The following is a 22,411-nucleotide window of genomic DNA, read 5'->3' as shown; positions in this document are numbered from 1 at the left end:
TGTGCTTTTGCTGCCATTTCATTTATGACAAGGGAGTCAATATTCTTTCCAGGACAATCTGATAATATACAAAGAGTATCACAAGGTACGCATTTTGCATGGCAACCAATTATGGAAGGCAAAAATATTCTCTGCGCCTCTGCTCCAGAATTTTATACTACTTATAATTCAGTATGAACCTTTTAATACAGTGTCAACAAATTGCTTATGAGCCCCTAGAATGCCAGTCCAATTTAATAATACTAGATGACAAGAACTTTCATAAAAATTAACTTCAGTATCTTTCCTCATTAGTGAAGGCATGTCAGACATAAGAAACCCATAATTGCTCTGCAGGAATACTTTATATTTGTTTTTAATCAAGACATTTTGAAAATTAGTTCCTTTTGAAGGCTCACTGGTGGCAGTTATTGAATAGCTATTTAGGCCAGTTTTGTTACATTTCCTCCAATTAGTTGGGTAATTCACCAAACCGCGGAGACACTTCACTGTGTTCAGGGATTTGCAATTTAAGTAATCTGTTTTTATTTGGGACATTTCGGACTTACTGCAAGCTCTTTGATCATCTGGATTTTGTTAGTGGATAGTTTTACCACAGCTGCTTTCATGTCTGAAAGAAAAGGTCTAAGAAAAAGACCCTCCTAGTCACTTATTCATCCCTTTCCTCTACCCAGGTGCACCCATGGAGGAAAGCCTGATGTTGCTTTCTTTTAAAATACCACGAATAATTAACTTACCATAACAACTCCATTTAAAGAATTATCTCCATCAGTAAATAGGTTTTTTAATACCATAGGAGACTGGAACAAATATAGATGCCTAGTCTTGGAAATTTGCCTGCCTTTGAAAGTTTGAGATCTTGTCCTGGGAGATGAATTTTCCTTGGTGGCTCGTAATTGTCTGAACTCCCTTTTAGCCACTCCTCTCTTTTTCTTTTGACACACTTTTGCAGCTTGCCCTGTCCTGTCACTACGATACCAAGACAATATGTTGCCACCAAAACCCTTTTACTCAGGGAATATTTATGTCAAATTCCCTTTTCTGAATTCTCTTTCTCTTCTCCTCTTGCTGTTGTCAGGAGGGGTGTTTGTTTGAGAGACGTCAGGCTAAGGCAATGGGGAGAAACAGAGCGTGAGAGACTGCAGAATCCCAACCCCACCTCATAAAAAACCTGCTTTTTGAACCAGCAAGCTTCATTCTCCAGAGAAGTGAAAACCTTCTGTTGTTTTGAAGAAGTTAAAAAACTCAATTCTCTTTATGATTTTGGTTTTTTGTGGTGAGGTTTTTTTTTCTGTTTGTTTGTGGTTTTTTGGTGGTGTTTTGGCTTTTTGTGTTTTTTTGCTTTGTTTGTTTGTTCATTTTTCTTTCCTGTTTTGTTTGTTTGGGGGTTTTGGTTTGTTTTGTCTTGTTTTCCTGGAAAATGCAAATGTTTGCATCAGTCAAAAATGCAGCCCAACAGATCTCTCAGTCACTGCTGTCTCTGGTTTTTTGAGCGATTCACTGCTTCCTCTCTTCTCCTTTAGTTACTGACTTAGTACATAACACACATCCTTTCAAATGTAAATTTCTATATACAAAACTTTTATCTCTATAATAATGAAAAGAAATCTTACATTTTCGGGATGTACTCCATTTAATCTCTTATTTCTAGTCACTCCTGGTCCAGCCTTTATGACATAATTTGTAACATTCTTTTACTTTTGAACCGAGTACTTTTGCAGTTGACCCAACAGAGAGAAGTATCACCCTTCAGGGACTCAAGCAGGAATGAATTTTCACGACCTCTTTCATATCTGTAATACTGACAGGGGTTGCCTTTCCAAAGTGAAACTGATTCAATTTCTAAAACAAAGTACCTGGTCTTGAAACTGATTGAAGAGAAATGAGTCAATAAGAAAGGAATTAAATTAGTGGACCTTGCTCTTCTGTCCTACAATTAACTCTTTCCTTTCTTGGTTAAGTCCACGGTGATGAGAAGTGAGGAGGCACCTGCATTGGTCTGTGATTTTTAACTGACAGACAAGGGGCTTGTAAGGGTTTAATGGAATATATTAATACATCATGTTTTGTGCTACACTGAATTGTGCATCACAGTCTTGAATGGATTTTTAAATGTAATACTTGAAAAGGGAAGTCGGGTTGTTGAAAAACATGAATGACACAATATGCTAAAATTAAAACTACAGAATAATATATAGAAAGCAGAATACATGCATCTAAGTGAATTTATAGACTTTTCTTGTTTTTCCTTCAGGAATAGGACAGAAATCTCTATCCTTATCTCAAAAGATAGGTGAAGACAAGACTGGGCTTTTGTCTTTCCACATAAATGACTGTCATTAATACTGTCCATGTCAAAATTCAGCAGCAGCAGCTGTCCAGCCAGGCAACAGAGGGAGCAGTTCACTGTTTCTAAGAGCCACTCCTAGAGTTAGGGGACATATAAGACATTCTCTAGTTCCTTTTATACTATTTGTAAGAAAACCAAAATTTTATGGGGAGCCGCTTTGCTCCCCACAGAGGGCATCACTCAACAGTGGCTGGACAACTGAGGCAGCCCTTTCCTCAGGCACCCACCACTTAAAAGAATCTCTATAAAAACTCCCCTGATGAATAGTAGGCTCAAGAGACCTCCAGGGAAGGCAGGTAAATGCATCAGCAGTCTATTGCTCTACAGCAAAACTCTCTCTGTTGGATCCCACAGGCAGCATGACCAGCCAACACTGACCCCCCCATCTCTCTGCTTTCCCTTGGCCAACCCACTCTTTTTTAACACATCTCCTTGTTGGACACAGCTGCAACTCAGCCAAGGCAAGGCTGTTTCTACTCTGCACTGATTAGACACAACTAATGGTGCTGCTGCCCACAGCACCATCTCACTTTTTTTTTTTTTTTTTTTTTTTTTTTTTTTTTTTTTTTTTTTTTTTCTTTCTTATTTATAGGTTCTGTTTGGGAGGAAAATGAAGGGCCTGCTAAGTGTGCTGGATGATGTCTAACTCTTGACCACACTTGTGGGCTGTTGCACATTCTGCTGTGATGGTTGAGGCGTGCAGCCTTGTGGTAGACTCAGACACCACGTGCTGGAGTGCAGGGAACACAGAGCCTCAGTGCATTTACTGACAGTCACGCTCAGGGAGGGGTTTGCTGGGCAGACAGAACGCTCCAAAGAGTGTCAAACACTCACTCTCCTCTACCTAAAAATAAAATTTCTCTCCTGAATTTGATTCTGTTGTACTATGAAAGCCAGGATCCAAATAATGCACGGAGCCCAAAGAACTTGCCTGTTCAGGACTTGCTCAGCTCCAGGGGTGACAGGGAGTAAAGTGAGTAAATGGATGCCTGTATAAGAGACCTAATTGAAAAAAAATGGAGAATAACAGGAACCATTCCTCAGATTGGAATATCTGTAGTGTTTGAAGAGCTGATTGTAATACTCATGCTGTCAGTGTGTTTCTTGGGAAAAAGACAGGGAATGCAGGAAGGAATATCAGGAGAAAGATTTTCAGCAGATGTACCTGTGCACCTCACCTGCTGCTCTGGCATTTCTTTCATGCTCAGCTGTCCCACAGAGTTCCATGGAATTTGGAGACCTCCATTATGAAGCTGAAATCAGGGAATGAATAGATTGATCAAAGTATGTGTTGAAGCCTGGGAGATGTGAATTGAGCAGGAAAATTCAGGCTAGTTTCTTGAGTTCAGATGTATTGGACTCCACTGTGCCTCCAGGTATGGAAAATAATACTCAAAAACTAAATCTGAAATCAGGGTCCTGAAAGGCAGAAATTTTCCCAAAGTGCTGAGCCTTTAGGACATAACTGGAGCATTCAGACATGAGCAGCTTGGAAGACAGTTTGATTTTAAAGAACATAAATAAGGATTAAGGTACATAAATTTCCTGTCTCTAAAATGGAATTCTCAAATGGTTTTATGTAGCTAAGAATATGTATAGGAAATCTCTTTTATCATAAGCATACTTCCCTTCTGGCATATTTCCTGTATGATCTCTAGGAACAGTTCTATTTTTAGGTGTGTTATTTAAAATGTCTTACTGATGGTACATCTAAGCATTGCTAAAAACCTCTCAAGTGCTTTAATAGGAATGATTTTAAAGCATTTGTCTGGCTTAGTTGCAGCGAGAAATAACTGAAATAAGAAGCCATTACGAAGCTAGTCACACTTCCTTAGAATTGATACTAAGCTGTTCATAACACATTCTGAACAAAATTGCATTTTTTATTTGTTCATTATAAATTGTGCCTTAAGGAGAATGGATTTTATTGCAGTAAACTAAAATAGTTATGCACAAAATAAATACATGATAAAACAAGGAGGCAGAAGAAGAATTTTAAAGACCTATACACTATAAAGTGTGAAACACTGTTCAAGTGATGAGACTGGCTTGATTGATGTCCAGGAGAAAATCTGAGTGGGAACCTGTAGTTACAAATGCCTTGGTGAAGTGTGGGACTCTCAGAGAAACGGAAGTACTGGATTACAGGAAAATGAATATTTGACATGCATTTTGTAGCTACCTTCAATAGTTGTCTTTCAGTTCTCCCCTCGCTAATGCTCGCTATCTGTGGTGATGCAGACACGGCTGCTCGGCGCTGACAAGCCCCAGAACACAAGGTGCACGTCTGTGAAGGCTGGATACACAAAAAAAGACAAGCAGAGGCTCTTGCTGATGTCTCAGTCTCATTGCAGCGACAATATGACACCATTGTGCACTGCAAGTTCTGTTTAGGTTTTAAAACTGACATTGAGAAATACCAGAGTGCATTACTGAATTCTGTCAACTGGTGCTGCTGCCCTAAGAGCTCCTCCAGTAACCCGAGTGTTCAGGTGCTCTGTTCTTCCTCTTGCCTGGTTAGCTTCCATGTCTTCCAGTCCTGCTTTGTGCAAGTAGTGACTGCCCAGCCCAGCCCACGTGTGGCACGTCCCTCTCTCCTCATCCCTCTTATTATTAACCTTTAGTGACTCACCACTTACTTCTGCATGGTCATAGGATTGCAACACACCGCCTGTAGAAAAGCACCCCAATCATTTCATATTTTAGCCACAACAGGAATGTAAGACTGCTGGCCAAATGAACCCTGTGGAACCCTGCTGGCAGAAGGGAAGGCTGTGCTGCCTGGAGTGCTCCTCCCGAGGAGACAGTGACTGATCCTGAAGGTGTTCCCAGAAAATGAACAACGTGGTACAGACCATTTACAGAGCAAAGAACTTCTGTAGCTAGCTCATCCTCTCAAGTGGTAAAACACACTACATGAAGTAGTGCTGGCTGTGCATGAGAATCCTAAATCCTGCCCCATTCCTTGCCAGGTAATTGAGTGACAAAATGCCAAGCCCCGGACTGTGCTGTTTCTTGCTTGTTTCCTCAGCCTCTGAAGGACTCCTGCATTTAGATATCACTACAGGTGTGCACCCTTCAAAGTTTATAATGTGGACAGCTGTGTTTTATTTGAGGCAATTACAAAGTGGTTGGGTTTTCCTTAATTTCCTTTCCCAGGCTCAGAGGTTACACTTTCCTTTGATAGAGCTTTTAGCAAGTATAGGGTTTCCTTTAAATGCAGCATTTTTTAGACCCAGAGTAGGTGGTGACAGCCACTCATACTATGCTCATAGTACTCGAATCGTTTGAGACAGGGTGCAGCAGCCCTCCTGCTGTTTCTCTGCTCTAATGAATGAGGAACCTGTGGGTAAATTTCAGCTTGTGGTGCATGGTCACGGGCATTGTAAACGCGGCACCGCAGTTGTCTTAGCAACAGCCACAGCCCAAAAGCTGAACAGCTTCTTAACTCACAGGTGGATAAAGAGACATTGATGCTTTGTCTCCACATGGAAAAATACATGCACACTGTAAGAAGCGTTCTCCCCATTAGAATTAATTTGTAGGGAAAGCTGGTGATAAATGTACATTTTCCCTGTTACAAGACCAGCCTGCATCCTCATGCATTATGGGACATTGTAACCAAGAGGACACGTGCACCATAAACCCGCAAAAAGCAAAATGCCCTTATGCTACCCGACTGAACAGAAATGCACTCTGTACACAGCAAAAACATCTCGCCAGAACCCTGCTGAATTGCCCCAGAAAGGGCTTGTCAGGATTGGCCTCATTCACAGATGGCTGGTCCAAAGGGAAGACCCCCTAACTGTTTCTGGCTTTGAATCAGAGCTGCGTGTATAGAATGAGCTTTTAGAATCCAATCCCTGTGAGCGAGACCCACTGAAATGAAATAATTGCTATAGGTGCCGAAAGTTGAATTATTCCATTGCTTTTCTAATGCATGTTTTTAAAGACATTGATTGGGTAAGGCCGACAGAATGAACTGGGCTTGGAGCCGTCTCCGTGCCTGCTACAGCTTTGTGACACAGCAATATCTGTTTGCTGTGCTTTTATCCTGTGCTGAAAGGACAGTGATTACTCTATCATGATGGGATAATTTTCAAAGATTTTACTGGGGATTATTAGTTTTACTGCTCTAATAAACATATAATTAAACAATGCCTCTGTATTATTGGATCCTAGTCTTCTTTGTACACAATGGATTTACGGCACGTCTGTAAATATTGAAACTGTGATGCGGTAATTAAGATTTACATAAACCATCTCTGGGAGGGGAATGAGAGATTTTTACTGTGAGATTCGGCTGAACTGGTTGGAAAGTACCTGCTTTGTTCAAGTATAGCAATATATACAAGGTATAGTCTTGTTCAGGGTTTCAGCCTTAAATAGTCTGCATTTTGAGAGGATGGAAGTTCTTCTCCAAGTCAAGGCAGCACTCCCTGACATAAGCCAAGGCAAATGAACATCTAATCTTCAACCTAAGAGATAACCTTGAAGCAGGAGAACATATTTGGGCGCTCTCTTCCTCTGCTTGGCTGTTGCTGCTTTACTCATTTTGACATGTCCTGTATTGCCAGACGCTTTCTACCAAAGGACTGGAGCTGAAATGCTCAAACCTGACATTTGGTTAAAAACACAACATCCTCCATTTGAAGTGGTGGGCTTTTTTTCTTGGGGAATAAAAAAGATCCAAAAAAGATATTAAATTGTCCATCAAACAGATAAGAGTTTAGAAACCATACTTTATGAAGCAGAGCAGACTTCAGGTTGCTCAGGGAACCAATGAGTTAAATCCCCAGGGAAAATGCTGTGGCAGGTGCTGGGACCATCAGTGCTGTCACTTTTTAAACATCACCTCCTAAAGGTACTGGAGCAGCAATTCCTAAATGCCAGAGGTCAAGCAGGTGAGGCAGAAGGGTGGTTTGGCTGATCAGGACTCTCCTCTTGGAAATCAAGCAAAAGAAGAAGGTACACACCCAGTGGAAGCAAGTTCAGGTGCCATGGGTGCTGCTCACCACCATGGGGAGAAAACCTTCGCAGCCAAAGCTCAGCTGGACTTGAAGTTGACAGAAATGTGGGGGACAATAAAAATGATTTTTTTCAAATATATTAATGCCGAAAGGAAGTGCAGAAATAACATTGTCTTGTTCCAGGATGAGGATGGTCACCTCCCAAACAGGGACAGGGAGAAGGTAGAAGTGTTTATTGTGTTCTTTGCCTCTGCCTTCAATGTGTATCAGTGACCAAGGGGGCTCAGTGCCCGGAGCTGGAGATCCATGACTGTGACAATGATCAGCTCCCAGCTGACCCTGAAATTGAGTGAGATCTGCTGCTCCAGCTGGATCCTGAGGCCTGACGGACTTCATCCAAGAATCCTCAAAGAGCTGCTGATGTCATTGCAAAACCTTTCTTGATGATTTTCTGGGAATCTGGAGAGGTCCCAGCTGACTGGAAGCTGGTGAATGGTACCCTGATTTTCAAGAAGGGCAAAAAGGACCTCAGAGAATACAGGGCTGTCAGTGTCACTTCAGTGCCTGGTAAAATCACGGAGAAGATTATTCTGGGAGCTGTTGAGGGTCTCCAGGACCACACAGCCATCAGCCACAGCCAGCAGGGCTTCAGGAGGGAAAGTCCTGCTTGTACCCCCTGATCTCCTGCAGCAGGGTCACCGCCCCGGCTGAGCAAGGGAGGGAGCTGACGGAATCCTCTTGGACTTCAGCAAGGTTTTGATACCGTCCCTCCCAGGATCCTTCCGGACAAAACACCCGGCGTTCAGCCGGATAAACACATCGTGGGACGGGTGAGCAGCTGGCTCAGGGTCAGCACAAAGGGTGACAGTGACCGGGGTGACATCAGACTGGGGCCTGGCACCAGTGGGGCTCTGCAGGGCTCCATCCTCAGCCCTGTGCTTCCAACACCTTCATTAGGGATTTGGGCCAGGGCTCAAAGGAGCACTGAGGAGGTTTGCTGCTGACTCTGAATTAGGAGCTGTGGCTCCTTTGAGGGCAGAGGCCCTGCAGAGAGACCCAGCCCAGTGAGAGATGGACCATCCCCAGGCACGTGAAGTTTAACGCAGCAGGTGCTGGGCTCTGCCCCTGGCCCGGGGCACCCCTGGCTGTGTGCATGGGCTGGGGAAGGAGAGGCTGGAGAGCAGCTGCAGGAAGGGGCCCGGGGGTCCTGCTCAGTGGCCTTGGAGCTGAGCCAGCAGTGCCCTGGCGGCCAGGAGGGACATCCCTGTCCTGGGGCACCGGGCCCAGCGCTGCCAGCCCAGGAAGGGATTGTTCTGCTCTGCTCTGGGCTGGGGCGGCCTCACCTCGAGTGCTGGGGGCAGTTTGGGGCACCGCAGCATAAAAAAGACATGAAGCCATTGGAGAGTGCCCAGAGGAGGCCACGAGGATGGGGAAGGGTCTGGAGGGGAAGCTCTCAATGAGGTGTGTTCAGCCTGGAGGAGAGGAGACTGAGGTCAGACCTCACTGAGCTCTTCAACATCATCACAAAGGGGCAGCTCTGATCTCTTCACTCTCCTGACCAGGGACAGGAGCCCAGGGAACGGCTGGAGCTGGGCCGGGGGAGGTTTAGGCTGCATCTCAGGAAAAAGTTCTTCCCTGAGAGGATGCTGGGCACTGCCCAGGCTCCCCAGGGAATAGGCACAGCCCCGAGGCTGCCAGAGCTCCAGGAGTGTTTGGACTGTGCTGCCAGAGATGCACAGGATGGGATTGTTGGGGTGTCTGTGCAGGGCCAGGAGTTGGACTGGATGGTTCTGATGGGTCTCTCCCAACTCAGCATGTTCAGTGATTCTATGAATGTTGTGTGAAACACAGAAAATGCAGCTCTTGACAGGCCCAACATGTCCAGGCTCATTTGCTTTAAGTACGAATCAGCCTGGCACAGGCAGATTTCTTAGCTGGAAAAAAACACCTAATAGTGCACTGGGTATGTGCATGTTGCAGTGTCATTTAGATTAGGTGATCATTGAACATAATATCACATAAGCTTCTCTGGAGGAAGGTTAGAAGAATGGGTCCCAATATGAAATGATGAAGACAACCTTTATCAGGGCACTGTTTATGGCGTAGCTGTAATGATTCTCCCTTTGAGGCTACTTGGGGGGGGGGGCTGAACTCCAAAGTTCTTTGCAGTGAGAAGACTCAGAGGTGCCACATTGATTCTCATGGGGAGCAGCCCCCACGAGGCTGAAGGACACTGAGTAAGGTGGGAGTAGGGCAGAGGGAAGAGTCAGTTTTGTCTTTCCAGCAAGCAGCTGCAGTGTCTGTTCTCACCAAGCCACTCTCCCTCCTGTGTCACTGCAGGCCACGCATTTATTTCCAAAACAAGTTGGCTTATGTGGAGGAAACACTTATAGAAGTGCATATGTTCCTATGTGTTTTCCTGCCTCTCATACCTGTTGAACCCCCCAGACAGGATCAGGCAAAAGGAGCGGGAGGGATTTCAGCAAGAATTGCACTCTGAGCAGCTCCATGGAGCTGGCACCTGGGTGAAAAAGCTCAGCAAATGCCTCTGCTCAGCAAAGGAGTCATGGTGAGCTCTCGTGCCAGAGAGTGTGCAAGAATTGGCAAGGCAAAACAACTTGGAGAATGTCCCAGCTGCTAGAAAATCTTCAGCCTGACCAGCTCAGTTTTTCTGTCAATGGAGACACGCAAATCTGTAGGAAACAAGGGTTTCATTAATGCTGAAGCTCACAAAACTGCTCCTGTTGCCTAAGGCCAGGCTGAACAGACCGAGGGGCAGAGAGGAAATTGTGTATTCAAGGAAATGATATTGCTTTAATTAAAACATTATCTTTGGAGATTTTTTGTTTTAATAAGACGTAAACACCAGGGATCTTTGAATTTACCTTTGGAATCAAATGATCTCCAGAAAGACATAATTCTCTGTATGGAAGATCTTAACTATGTTTTCTCAGTGATCCCTTAGTGCTGTTCATGGGAGTGAAATCACAACTATTTGTCAGGTTTTCCAGAATCAAGAATCTAAAATTAGGTTTTCAGTTGATGGCTGTTAATTGTCGTGTACAGCTTAGTTATTTTTCTTTGATGACAGATCTGTATGCTCTCATTTCTGAGGTACCACCTCACACTGATAGCAGGCTCAGTATCAAACCTGTGGAACAGAAATGATTCTGGTAGGAGGAATATCAGACTTAGAGTAAATATTAAGGAACATTAGACAGCACTTAGATTTATGTAATTTTGATTTCTGGATTGTGCTGCAGAAACATCTACCCAACTAACTAGGCTTTTTCCTAAAGTAATTTGTGTTCTCTGTCAAACATTAACATATCAGCATTATAAGGTAATTTAACTCTTATTTTCATTAAATTAAGGTGTTTCAATTTTTTTTATAGGTAGTGCTTTGTAAAATTCACAGAACAAATGATATAAGTACTACATTATGCTAAAAATGTGAGGTTTATACTAATTATACTATAGATTCAGTCCTTGAAGTTTTTCCATATAGGTCCTTCTATAATACTGCTCTCCTGGGAATTGAATCATTTGGCACCTGAATGCACTAATTACCATTGAACTTTAGAACCTTTAATACAGTGAAAATTCAAATATTTAACATGCTCTGATATTTACAGGATGAAAAGTTGGAATTTACACAGAAATGTGATATCCAATTCCTTACTATAATAATGCCAACAACATAGAGTTAACCCTTACTAATATTTAGTGCAGCAGTAAATGTAAAGCAGCCATCACTGAAATGTTATGATTATGAGAAATAATACCTTGGCCCCAGGTGAATTTTGTGCTCCTCTTCATTCTATGTGTAACTTGAGATGGGAGGGCAGGCAGCACTAATGAACCAGTTTATAAATATCCAAAATGCTTACCTGCTTCAGGGCTCATGAAAGGGAGATCATTGTAATGTAGGCAACGCTTTCCAACCCTATTAATAGTATAGAGAATTAAATTCTACAACTTGATTCCTAATAAAAATGAAAGAAACACTTCTGATGCCTCGTGGCATGCCAAACGAACTTCCTAATCAGTGTGGTATTTTCAAGCATAGAGTCTATGTAAGAAACATGTGAGATGTGTTTACACCACTCCATTTAGTACTCAGCTGCCATCTCCATTAAAATTTACTTTTTGATGTTTGGATGGGAAGCATTGTTTTGCTTTGTGAGCCTCATTTAGGGGAGAGAACTCTAACAGAGGCCAAAGCAGATACTTGGTGTCAGGGAGAAAACCAGAGGAATTTGAACTCCTCAATCTGGAGCACAGACAAAGACATTCCCAAGTGTCTGACCCATAACCAATGATTTAGGTAAAATTCTTCAGACCAATCTCAGTTATTTTGTCCACAAAATAGTTTTTATTCACTTTTTTGAATGGTCCAGGCGTCTTAATTCTCCCTAAAAGCAATCAAAGTACTTTTGTCTATGATGAGCACATCTTTGGATATCAATTCTTTCTCCAGCACACATAAACACCAACTTTTGAGTTCTTTTTGAAGTCACTAAGTGTGTTACTAGGGATGACGTTATCTTAATGATTTTCTTGTTTAATCATCTGCATTAGCATTTGCAGGAGGCTTTCACTGTTGCAGTTTTTTCCAAACTTTACCTCTGTTTGTACTTGGCATTGTCCTTGCCTTACTAAATCACTGGAATGGCCCCAGATCTTTTCTGTACGTTGCACGACTCATTTCAGTGGGTCACCAGTTGCTTACAACACAGCCTCAGTAATTTGTGAAGATCTGTTTGTCACATAAACCCAAACCTGTCTTTCCCAGAATTGCTGCCATCAGCATTACCTCTAGGTAAAACCAGGAAAACTCGATTTTTTTCCTCGTTAAAAAAGTATTTGGTATTTATACTAGGATCATTTTTTCAAAGACATACCTCTTTGAAGCTAATTCAGGTATTTGCATATGTAGCTGACCCATTCTGATGACCCAAGTATTTCAGATGACTGCTTCATGTGAAAATTTGCCAAACCCCGGAAATGCAGAGGGAGGGTTCCTCAGTCTGTGCCCCACTGCTGTTCTGCAGCCTCTTTTACCCTGGTTACGAGTGGTGCTTGACCAGCCCAAAGTGCCCGAGAGTGCAGTGCCCACTGCCTGCTGTCACTGCAGCCTCAGGGGGCACAGCCACCCCCACAGACCTTCAGCTCCCTGCCTCCAACAGAGACAAGGGCTCTTTTCACCTCTGAGAGGAAAGCAGGGTGTCCTGCAGGTTGCCAGGAGCTCGGTCACTGTGCTGCAGTCATGAGGAGCAGATGGGGACAGAACTTTTACAGCAGGAATTAGAGAAAAAATTCTCTTGTGGGAATTTGTGAGAACATGATCTAAACGTATCCTGGTTACTGATGCCTTCCGTCTCCCCTGAGCAAGCAATGCTGGCAATCCAAATTAAAGCTGGTCACAAGGTGCCATCAGTCCTTACCTCAAAACTCATGAACCTGAGAGAGAAGCTGCTACAACACCTGTGTGTGGGAGGAGCAGGGCTGGACAGCGCTCCAGATTCTGACTACAGCCCAATCAGTCCTCACACTGGAGAAAAATCCTTTCCCTGGGCATGAGCTGAATAAGTATATCTGCATTTCAACAACCCAAACACATGTAAGTAATTGCTAATGTGGCATAGATGCTGCAGACATAGTGGAATTAATCTTGAAGGGAAAAGCCAACAGAGAACTGATGGGATTTAATGAGTGAGCTGTGCCAGACAGAGTGAAAATGTTTGTCTACCGTGCACATACAGCCTTAGCCCAATCACTTCTTTACCAAAAATGTTCATAAATACACTCTTCCCACATTCCAAATAATATTATGCATTCACTTAAAGACTAAGGAAGTCAGGCATTAAAATTCCTTCAGCTGTCAAGGGCGGTTTTGTTGGTTTTTTCAAAAAATCAATTTCTAAAGAAATATTTGTGTCGTTTCACAGCAAAAAGATAATTAGTTGAACAGCGAAGCAAACAAGTGTCGTGCAGCAGACTGTGCAGTGGTGAGGCTTTAGGTGAGGCAGGGAACCACGAGGTGCTGGCACTGTCACCAGTGTAGCACCACCATGCTTGGTACTCCTGCTTCATCTGGAATTTTTACAGGACTTCTGTTGTTAGCACTAATGATAAGGAGCAAAATGCTAAATCACAGGTATTTTTAAATGTACATAAGCTTCAAGTTCAGCATTTAAGCATGGTAACTATGCATTATGCACTGACTTCCTGCTGTCCCTGACAAACTGGAGCATCTGCCTATAGTTACTCATGTATTTGATGCTCTGTCACTTTGGCTTCCCCAAGCTAGATTAATTGGATGGCTCTGGAGCATTTGGGGAGTAGTTTGGCTTTTGAAAATGTTCTCCTTTTCAGGCTGCTTTCCAGCCTTTTCTCCCCTGCTTAATGACCCATTCAAAATATTACCAACAAATTTCTTAGACTAGATTTACATAAGATCATTAGAGTATTCCAATTCCTTTACTTTAAAATATTCATGACAGTCTCACATTGTTGGCTTCACAAAGCCAATTTCAGGCAAACCTCCCATCAGCTTCACTGGAGGACAGCAGGGTAGAGCTTTAATTGTCAAGAACTTGCAAGCTGCAGCTTCAGTGGCTGTTCTCATCAAGCAGCAATTCTGACAGTGCTTCACTGCACACTCTGCTCACTCTGGAGTTGGGGAGGGGCATGTTAGATGCTTTTTATTGTCCCCCATTTTTGAGAAAAAATGACAAGAATTCGGTGACTTAAATCTCAACCTCTGAAGACTTTTTTGTATATCACCTGCTCGGAAAAGTTCACTCAATTTGCAGCTTGAAAAGTAGAGCATTGGATTAAAAATTCTGGACAAATTTGTGGCTGGTCTATTTAACCACCCATCTATTTAACCACTGGTCAATTTGACCACTTGCTTTGTACAATTTTAGAAAGGAAGTGATGCTGTCCTGTGAAAGGGTGACTTGATTTGTCCACAGGGATGGTAGGAAATGTTTATGTAGGAGCTGCCCCGTAGCTTAAGCAGGGAAGTTCTGTTCAGCACTAGTTCAGTGCCTCAGGGGAGTAATGGAGACATCATCTCGTTCTGCAGGGTGGCACTGAGAGCAAGCTCAACACCTGGGTTTGGAAGGCTCACACTAGGGTCACAGCAGCAGAGCAGAAGAATTTGAATTCTCTGTTTTTGATGAAAAACTCTGTGTTGAGCTCCTGCACTCTGCACAGATGGAGCCTGCAGCAGCTGCCTGTGGTAGCAAACCTGCTGTGGGCATCCCTGTGGAAGAGCACTTGACTCTGGCCCTGCTCCTTGGAGCGTGTGCCAGCTCCAGTTCCCTCTTTCCACTTCAGCTGCTTCTGATGCTTGTGCCCAGGGAGTCCAGATCCAGAAATGCCTTGCTGAATATTGTCCAGTCCTTCCTATTCCACTATTCCTGGCTTCATGAGCAACCTAAGATGTAAGGAAAAGTCTCCAGAGAACAGTATGATGTAAAATGTCCCACCATCTTAAAAATTTATTGCTGAAGAAACTCTGCTTGCATATATTTTTAAAATGGAAATGAATATTTTAAGGCTGTTTAAAACATATGAATGTAACTTTAATTAATCTGGTTTTTGTGTACATTGCTTGGCAAATAAAATATGTCTCGAGGGGTTCTGTTTTGTTAACAATACTCACTTCCCCTTTCTTTTTTTACTACCCCAGAAGCAGTTTTTGAAGAGCTTTTCATGACATTTCCATAAAGCTGAAGCCTTCCCTCCATCCTGAAGCCACACCCGAGCGTTTCAAAGCACACAGGCGCTGCTGGCTGTGCCAAAGGCAGGGGGAGGAGGGACCCCAGCCCTGCTGGCGTGGCCAGGGCTGTCCCCAGGGAGTCTGCAGGTAATGCACAAGCTGCTGGGAGAGAGGAGTGCCCACTGGCCAAAAGGGTCTCCTCAAGCTGTGCTTGATGAGTAACTGGCTGCAAAATGGGCAGATTTGGAAATGATGCAAAAATCTGCGTTCGTGGCTTTTTCTAGGGGAGTGTGCTGTACACTCCGCCCTATGGCAAAACGTATTTTAATGTGGCTGGTCATGAATGATACCTTGGTAAGGGATTGGTCACTCTTCTCAGCCTCCTGTCTGGTTTTTAAGGGTGTGAATATTCGGGCTGAACTTGCCTTACAAGGTCAATGGAGCGCAGGTGCTCTCTCAAACTCAGCTGCAACAGTTTCCTTTCTACAGAAAGAATTAAATTCCATTTGAGTCAGAATGTGTGGCTGACAGGGACTTGCAAAACTCAGGCTGAACTTTCTGCTGTGTTTCATTTGGTACCAGGACAACATCTTAGGTCATCTGTATTCCAAGTGAATGCCACTCCTGAGGCCAGGGAGCCTCTCTGGAGTCTGTCTCTCCTCCTAAAGTTGTCATTTGGGGTCAAATAGAAAAACCTGGGCTTTCCATTGTTTGTGGTAAGTGAAACCAGCAGCTTACCTACTCTAGTTCTGTCTCCTGTGGTAATTAAAATTAGGAAAAAACTTAACTATTAAGTTGGCTAAAAACTTAAAACTCATCCAAGGTGTAAAAAAGGTGTAAAAGCTGATAATTGATTTGTTTCCACAGGAACTATGGGGGGGGCCCAGCGTTACCCCTTTGCCTCATAAGGCACTGTGGATTTCAGCACTCCTGTGCTTCTGTGCTCAGCTGGTGAGCTCTGGAGAGGGTGACAGTGGCAGGCAGGGCTGGCAGGGTGGGAGCCCTGGGGCAGCAGGGGCTGCAGCAGTGGAGGACGGGCTCCGGTTTTGTTCCTCTCCCTGGAAATCTTGAGCATAATCCTATCTGTGGTTCCCGTAAACAGCTCACGGTTTTTTTCCTGTGTGAGTGGAGAGCAGCAGGATGAAAATACTGTTTTATGCTTTTGATAAATTGCTCTGTTTCTCCTCTCCTTGGATTAAGCAGTGCAATGAATTCAGCTCTCTCAAAGACAGCCCCATACTGAGAGGTATCTGCTCCATTTCATCCTAGCAACTCAAAGACAGGGGTATTTCCATATACCCTTAAATTTAATTTTCCATCTACCTGGTATTTGGGCTCAGCCCTATCCTCATTTCAAGGACAGCATTCAAGAACCTCCACTATTGCACATTGCAACTTTTTTTGGAAACCGAGCAGAAGAGGTAGGGTAGGAAAATGCTGAAGTTACAGGTACCAGCAAGGATTCAAATCCTAAATTTAATGGATTAGCTTACACTTGACAGTGATAATGTTTCTGCTCTATAGTTCATTAAAGGTAACATTAGTGCCTTAGAAACGAATTCTGGTAATTTTTGAAGTACTGTTATTTAGCTGCATGTTTTTGATAGTATCTGATGAATAAGGCAATTAGATCAGCTGAGTGCAAGAGTCACTATAAATGACTGTAGAAGAGGTATTTTTGACACCATCTGCATATAACCTAGTATTAAAGTGAAAGCAAAAATAAGCTTATCTATAGATCACTAGGTAGGAAATTATGAACTGTCCATCATGTGTCCCAGGTTGATGCTCAGACACCCCATCTTCTGTTCCTGTTTGCACAAAGTCTCCCTTATTATTGATTTATGTAGCATTTGGATTTTAGCAAATACGTATGTCTGGAAGAAGTGATCCAAAAGGTAAACACAGAACACAGAGATTTTCATAGATGACACGGGGAAGGCAAATGTCTTGGTTAACAGAGCATGCCTGACTGACATTGCATATCTGACATGAAACCATATGGTAGGACTGTTGGGTTTTAGTTGTGAATAAATAAATAATCCCCTTACAGAAGCAATATTTTCTAGCATCAAGCCACAAGGAACATTTTGTTAGAAAGTTGATTCACTTGTACAATGTGTCCTGCACTCTGAAAAATGCACATCCAATTCTTTGTATCAAACTGGCTATGACATGTGGAACATGTCAAATATTTGGCATTATTTGGTAGTTTACCCATTTAAATATTGTAAAGTACAACTATTTAGAGAACTTAAACAGTGAGTTACTAGAAGACAAATGCCCATCTGGGAGCACAGTGGAAAAAACCAAAATGATACATTTATAATATTATTTAATAAAAATTAATTCTAAGCCAAGTGTGACAAACAATTGCCAACATCTCATCCTCCCATGTAGCACTGACTTGTAAACCATAATCACATCTGTTGTATTAGTATTTGTAATAACTATGCTTGTGATAAACGATCACATCAAATTTTAATAGCTTTCCTAATGTTCACAAGAACAATTGCATAATGAGGTTACCTTCTCCTAAATTTATTGTGTGAAAAGGTTGCATGCAGCACACGGCTAAAAAGCTCCTGGCAGAACAACTTTCTAAACAACTACTCACAGAAAAATTTCCCTAGTGAAGGAGGTAGGGGCTATGAGCAAGATGTATTCCAGCACGCTTCCAGGCAGGTGCTTATTTAGAGGTTTTGTACTGCAACTCAGTTTACATGGTCTTCACCAAAAAAACAAAGTAAATCAATAGCAAAATCAGATCAGAATAGCAAAAAAAAGTAATGACTCCTGATGATCTGTGTACTCAAAGCTCCCCTCTTGCACTGTCAGAAACTTTTTGCACTATATATTCTGTCTATACCACTAATGCTTCCATTTTTTAAATGAAATCATATCTGAAATATATCACAGGACCAAAAACCATACCTGAAATAAGTCACAGGACCATGTTTTCAGGACAGGCTCTGAATTTGCTAAGTCTTTCATATATTTTTAATGAAAGTAGGATGGGAGTCTCTCCTATGAAGTGAGGTTTCCCCTGCACTGGGGACAGAGGCTGGGATTGCACAGGGTACACGGGAATGTCAGGATGGCTTTAGAAAATGCGGCTGTCACCATATACTGACCGGTGTGACCTTCATGTGCATATATTTTACTTCCAAATAATACAGCATTCACTTACTCTGGGTGTTGTTTGATTTTCTGTAACATACAAATTTTGCAACCACATTTCCAAAATATTTCAAACTTAATTCTTTCTGGGCCATTTTAGCCATCATCAGAGACTCTGATAATGTGAAGAAAGGCCCCTTTGGAGCTGCCCACCAGCCAGGCTGTGGCTTGGGTGAGACCTTCCCCAGCAGCACACACTGCCTGAGGATCCTGCCTCCCCCTTGGTGCAGAGAAAATGAACAGCAGTGTGCACTCTGTGGGGCAGGGTCTGATCCCTGATCACTCTATATCTGGTTACTCCTACTGGTCTAAAAAAGATTACAACCTGGAGCTTGATCTGCTCTACTCTACAACCTGTGTGCACTGCTAGAAGCTGAATTACCTGATCATTTGGGTCCTACTGTTTTTGTCACAGAGAATCTGTACAAAAGAGATGTGTTTTTAGTTTGGCAATTCAGTCCTGTGTTATTTAGGGGCTGCAGTAATACTATGACAAAGTAGAGGAACAAAGATCAACAGCTGATGCTTGAACTCTGCAGTGAACCCACTTTCTCTAATCCTGGAAATCTGTGCTTTTTTACGGTGCTACGTTCAGAAAAGCCAGTCAAACCAGGACTCAGCCTGAAAAAGAAATGCTCAGCTAGAAAGGAAAGGAAATCATCCTGGGTTTCCTGGGCTTCCAAAGCGTACTCTAAAATGCCGGGAAAAATCAGTGTTACATTTTTCTGGCATAGGTCAAATAGAATAACTAAAGACAATATAAAATATGATATTTATTATATGGATTCTTCAAACATATACCTAGGTCAAGACATTAAGGTGATGGGAAAACTGTTGAGGCAGGATTGGCTTAAAAGCTGCACTGTAGCAGGAAGGATTCCTTCAATGATCAAAGGAGGACAGAGCAGCAAATTCAGGATAGCAAATGCCAGTTCTTGCCAGCTGGCTGCCTGTGGATAGGGCCAGGCATGGCACTGCCACTCATGCCCTGCCCAGGACACTGCCACAAGTCTGTGTGGTGGCACCTCAGCAAACAAAGGGGGCTGTAATTTATCAACCTGCTGATTAAATCCATTCAGCTCCAATGACTTAAGGGACAAAAGGCCCCTTGCTCGTTGACTGGAGTTCGATTTGTGAATGTGTGTGTGCACATGCGAATTGCAGACACACGGATACACACACGGCTTTCACACTCACGGATTAAAATGTGCCAGTAAATTGCGTAGCCTGCTGGTAAGTCTGTTTATCATCAATTTCCCTGAGGCATCACTCGTCTCTTGAGGACTTATTTTTACTTTCCAAACCACTGAACTGCTCTGACTAACCAACCTCATTCGAATTAATCTGACAGATGTGAAAATTTCTTGCTTTTTGCAGCCCCAACCCCAGCTCAGTTGTGCCAGAGCAGCTTCTTTATACATTTAAAATGCTATGAAAAATCCTACTGATATCCTAGAGTAGGGCAAGCTGGGCAAACCTGATGTCCTCAGGGTGGTCCCTTTGGCACGCCCACACTGAGCCCGGTAAAGGACGGGCTCTGGCCAGGCTTCACCTCAGCTCCAGTCTGGCACAAGGATGGCCAAGACAGGAGCACTCTCTGTAGATCTCATCAGCAAGCAGCCTGGCCTGCCACTTTTGGGGCTCAATAGGGTAATTTATAATTTCTGGCCCTGCTGCTCTAGCTGTCGGGTGAGTGCAGACATATTCCAAGGCTGGGGCTTTTCAGATGGAATGGTCAAATGGAAAAGGACCAGATGCGCTGGTGGGGGATACTGGAGGCTTAAAAAAACAGAGGCTATCACTCTGGAAGAATCAGAAAGTAGACAGAAAATACCAGAAGGGGGAAGCAACGGCCTGATAGCAATAGGTTGAAATCTGTAGTGGTTTCCATGTTCATTTGACAGGCCTGTCCCTGTGGCAGGGTTTGCTGTGGAGGAGGGCAACATTCTGTTGCTAGCAGCCAAGGAAGTTCCTAGTTGCTCTTCTGCCTTCAGCTTAGTGATGCCCAAAATCCCAGAATTAAATTCTGTTGCATTACTTATCAACCAGCCTCTTATTGGAATTTCACAGTTGGGAGCGCTGGCCCCGTGCCAGATGGCAGCGGCGCCCTTTTCCTTGGGAAGGGATGGGAAATGATTGATCAGCGCTGAAAGCCTTTGCCTGCACTTCAGGATTGCTTGTTACGTCTTTGGGAGTGCAGCCCTGTTAATTGAGCTACCTCATGCTTGTTTGTACACGAGTTCAGAGCGCCTGAACAAAATACTTCATGTTTCTGGGTTTTTGGCATCCTCCACAGATGGACTGAGGGGGGTTTGTCATGCACGAGCATCAGGACTAAAATGAAGAGCAAGCATGCTATCAGCACTATCACCTGACGGAGATTTTAAATAATTGACTGCTCTGTTAGTTTCTGATCTGAGTTTTTCTGTGTCCTAAGTTTGGACTGACTCTCAGGTCTTTGATTTAGAGATGCAAAGCAAGAGTCTTCTGTCACCGAGACACACAAAGCAGCCGCACGCAGACAAGAGGTTTTGCAGAGCAGAGGTTTCTCCGTCCACCTCAAAGCTGAGACAGGGAGGAGAGAGAGCCTCTTTGTTTTATTTCTTACTTTTTATATATTTGTGGGTCTAGCAGAACATTGGCTTCTGGGGTTTTTCACCCCTCAGCCAAGTGGCTAAACCAACTGTCAGTTACAATTGTTTTCAGGTTAGGACAGAGAATGAAAAACAAAGGATTTGTTTATGTTACATCTGTGGGAAAAGGTAGAAAACTGCTCTTAATATTGTACAATAACTAAAAAGATCTGACTCCATTTAAGAAAATCAAAAGGCTCAGAAAAACCAGGGTAACAGTCTTCAATGAGAGCAGAGGGTATCTTTCAACAAGGAGATCAAAAGGCAAATCTCTGTCACCAACACTGTCCCTTTGCTAGCAACAATGCCACTTGTTCAGCAGAACACACACCTGGTCCCAGCAGTTTAAAAAGAAACAAAAAAAAGCCTCCTCCCCTTCCCCAGTTATTTTTTTAAAATCTGCTGTATCTCTTAATTTGTGGGGAAAACAAAAAGAGAGAAAAGAAGTCCAACTAGACATTTTGAGCATGGAGAGTTTTAAAGAATAGTTCTACGTTTAACAGCTAAACTACAAGATCTCACAAGGCAGTGCTGGTAACTGCAGCGACATGGGGCTCATCTTCACTAATTCCTCAGCTTCAGAGAAGACCAGATGCAAAATAATCTGGTTATCATAAACAACCAGCTCATGATGGAGAATTTCTGCCTTTATCTACACATATGGTTCAAGAAAATATTGTTTAATCTGAAAGCAATTAAAAAAAAGAATGATTAACAAAACCCCAGGAACACAAGATAGCTTTGTGCTGCCCGTACAAAACTGGAATTGTGGGGTTCTCAACACTTTTTCTTGAGAAATCCCATGGGTTTTCTGTATAAAGTGACCAGATGACTGAGCTTTCTTCTTTCATTGATAATGTGGGGACACACACAACATGTTTGGAAGCTTAATTAGTATTTGCAAATCACTTTGAGCCTCTCAGATTGGAAGTGTTGTTAGCACATAGTACTGATATTAATTATTAAAACAGAATTGGGCTCTGTGCGTGTCTCACAGCTGGCACCTGCAAACTCAGGGATTTTAGGAAGCTGTTCCCTAAAATAAATTTTGCTTGACAGAACAGGAAGTTTTAAAGTTGATTGTTTGACAAGGATGGGCTTTGGAGAAATATTCATGGACTAAGAACAGATTTTCACTCGGTGGTTTTACAGAAAACTTGTAAAAGTTTCTAGAGATTTGGGATTTCACTGTGTAACTGAGCCAGTTACACACGAAATCCCTGAGTACACTTCAAAATCATCCTGATGTGAGAGACATTTGTCTTTGTGCTGCTGCAGTACTGCCTGAGCTGATCTACTGTGAGAGGCATTTCTGTAACCACCGAGGAGAGAAGTCTGTAAGGTCCTTCGATATTCGAAGTCAAATAAACTTCAATATATAATGCATTTTAGAAAGCCTTCTCCATTTTGGGTTTTTTTTTATTGTTATTTTGGGTTTTTGGGGGGAAGGGGGGATAGAATTTAATTTTTTTTTCTATTTTTGAAATTGTGGGGAAATCTAAAAGCTGGATTGTGCTTCTTTTAACAGGTATTGTGTTGGTGTTCC

At 42.9% G+C, this 22,411-nt stretch overlaps 1 protein-coding gene across 4 annotated transcripts in view; it reads right to left on the bottom strand.

The window, feature by feature from the left end:
• Positions 1-22,411, bottom strand: part of CHST8 (carbohydrate sulfotransferase 8) — a 202,839-nt gene that overhangs the window by 101,530 nt on the left and 78,898 nt on the right. The gene's annotated exons all lie outside the window — the stretch shown is intronic.

The sequence above is a fragment of the Hirundo rustica genome, chromosome 11, assembly GCF_015227805.2.
Source record: "Hirundo rustica isolate bHirRus1 chromosome 11, bHirRus1.pri.v3, whole genome shotgun sequence".
NCBI lineage: Eukaryota > Metazoa > Chordata > Aves > Passeriformes > Hirundinidae > Hirundo > Hirundo rustica.
Note: the sequence above shows the minus strand (reverse complement) of the source record. Positions and strands in the feature narration are given on the sequence as shown.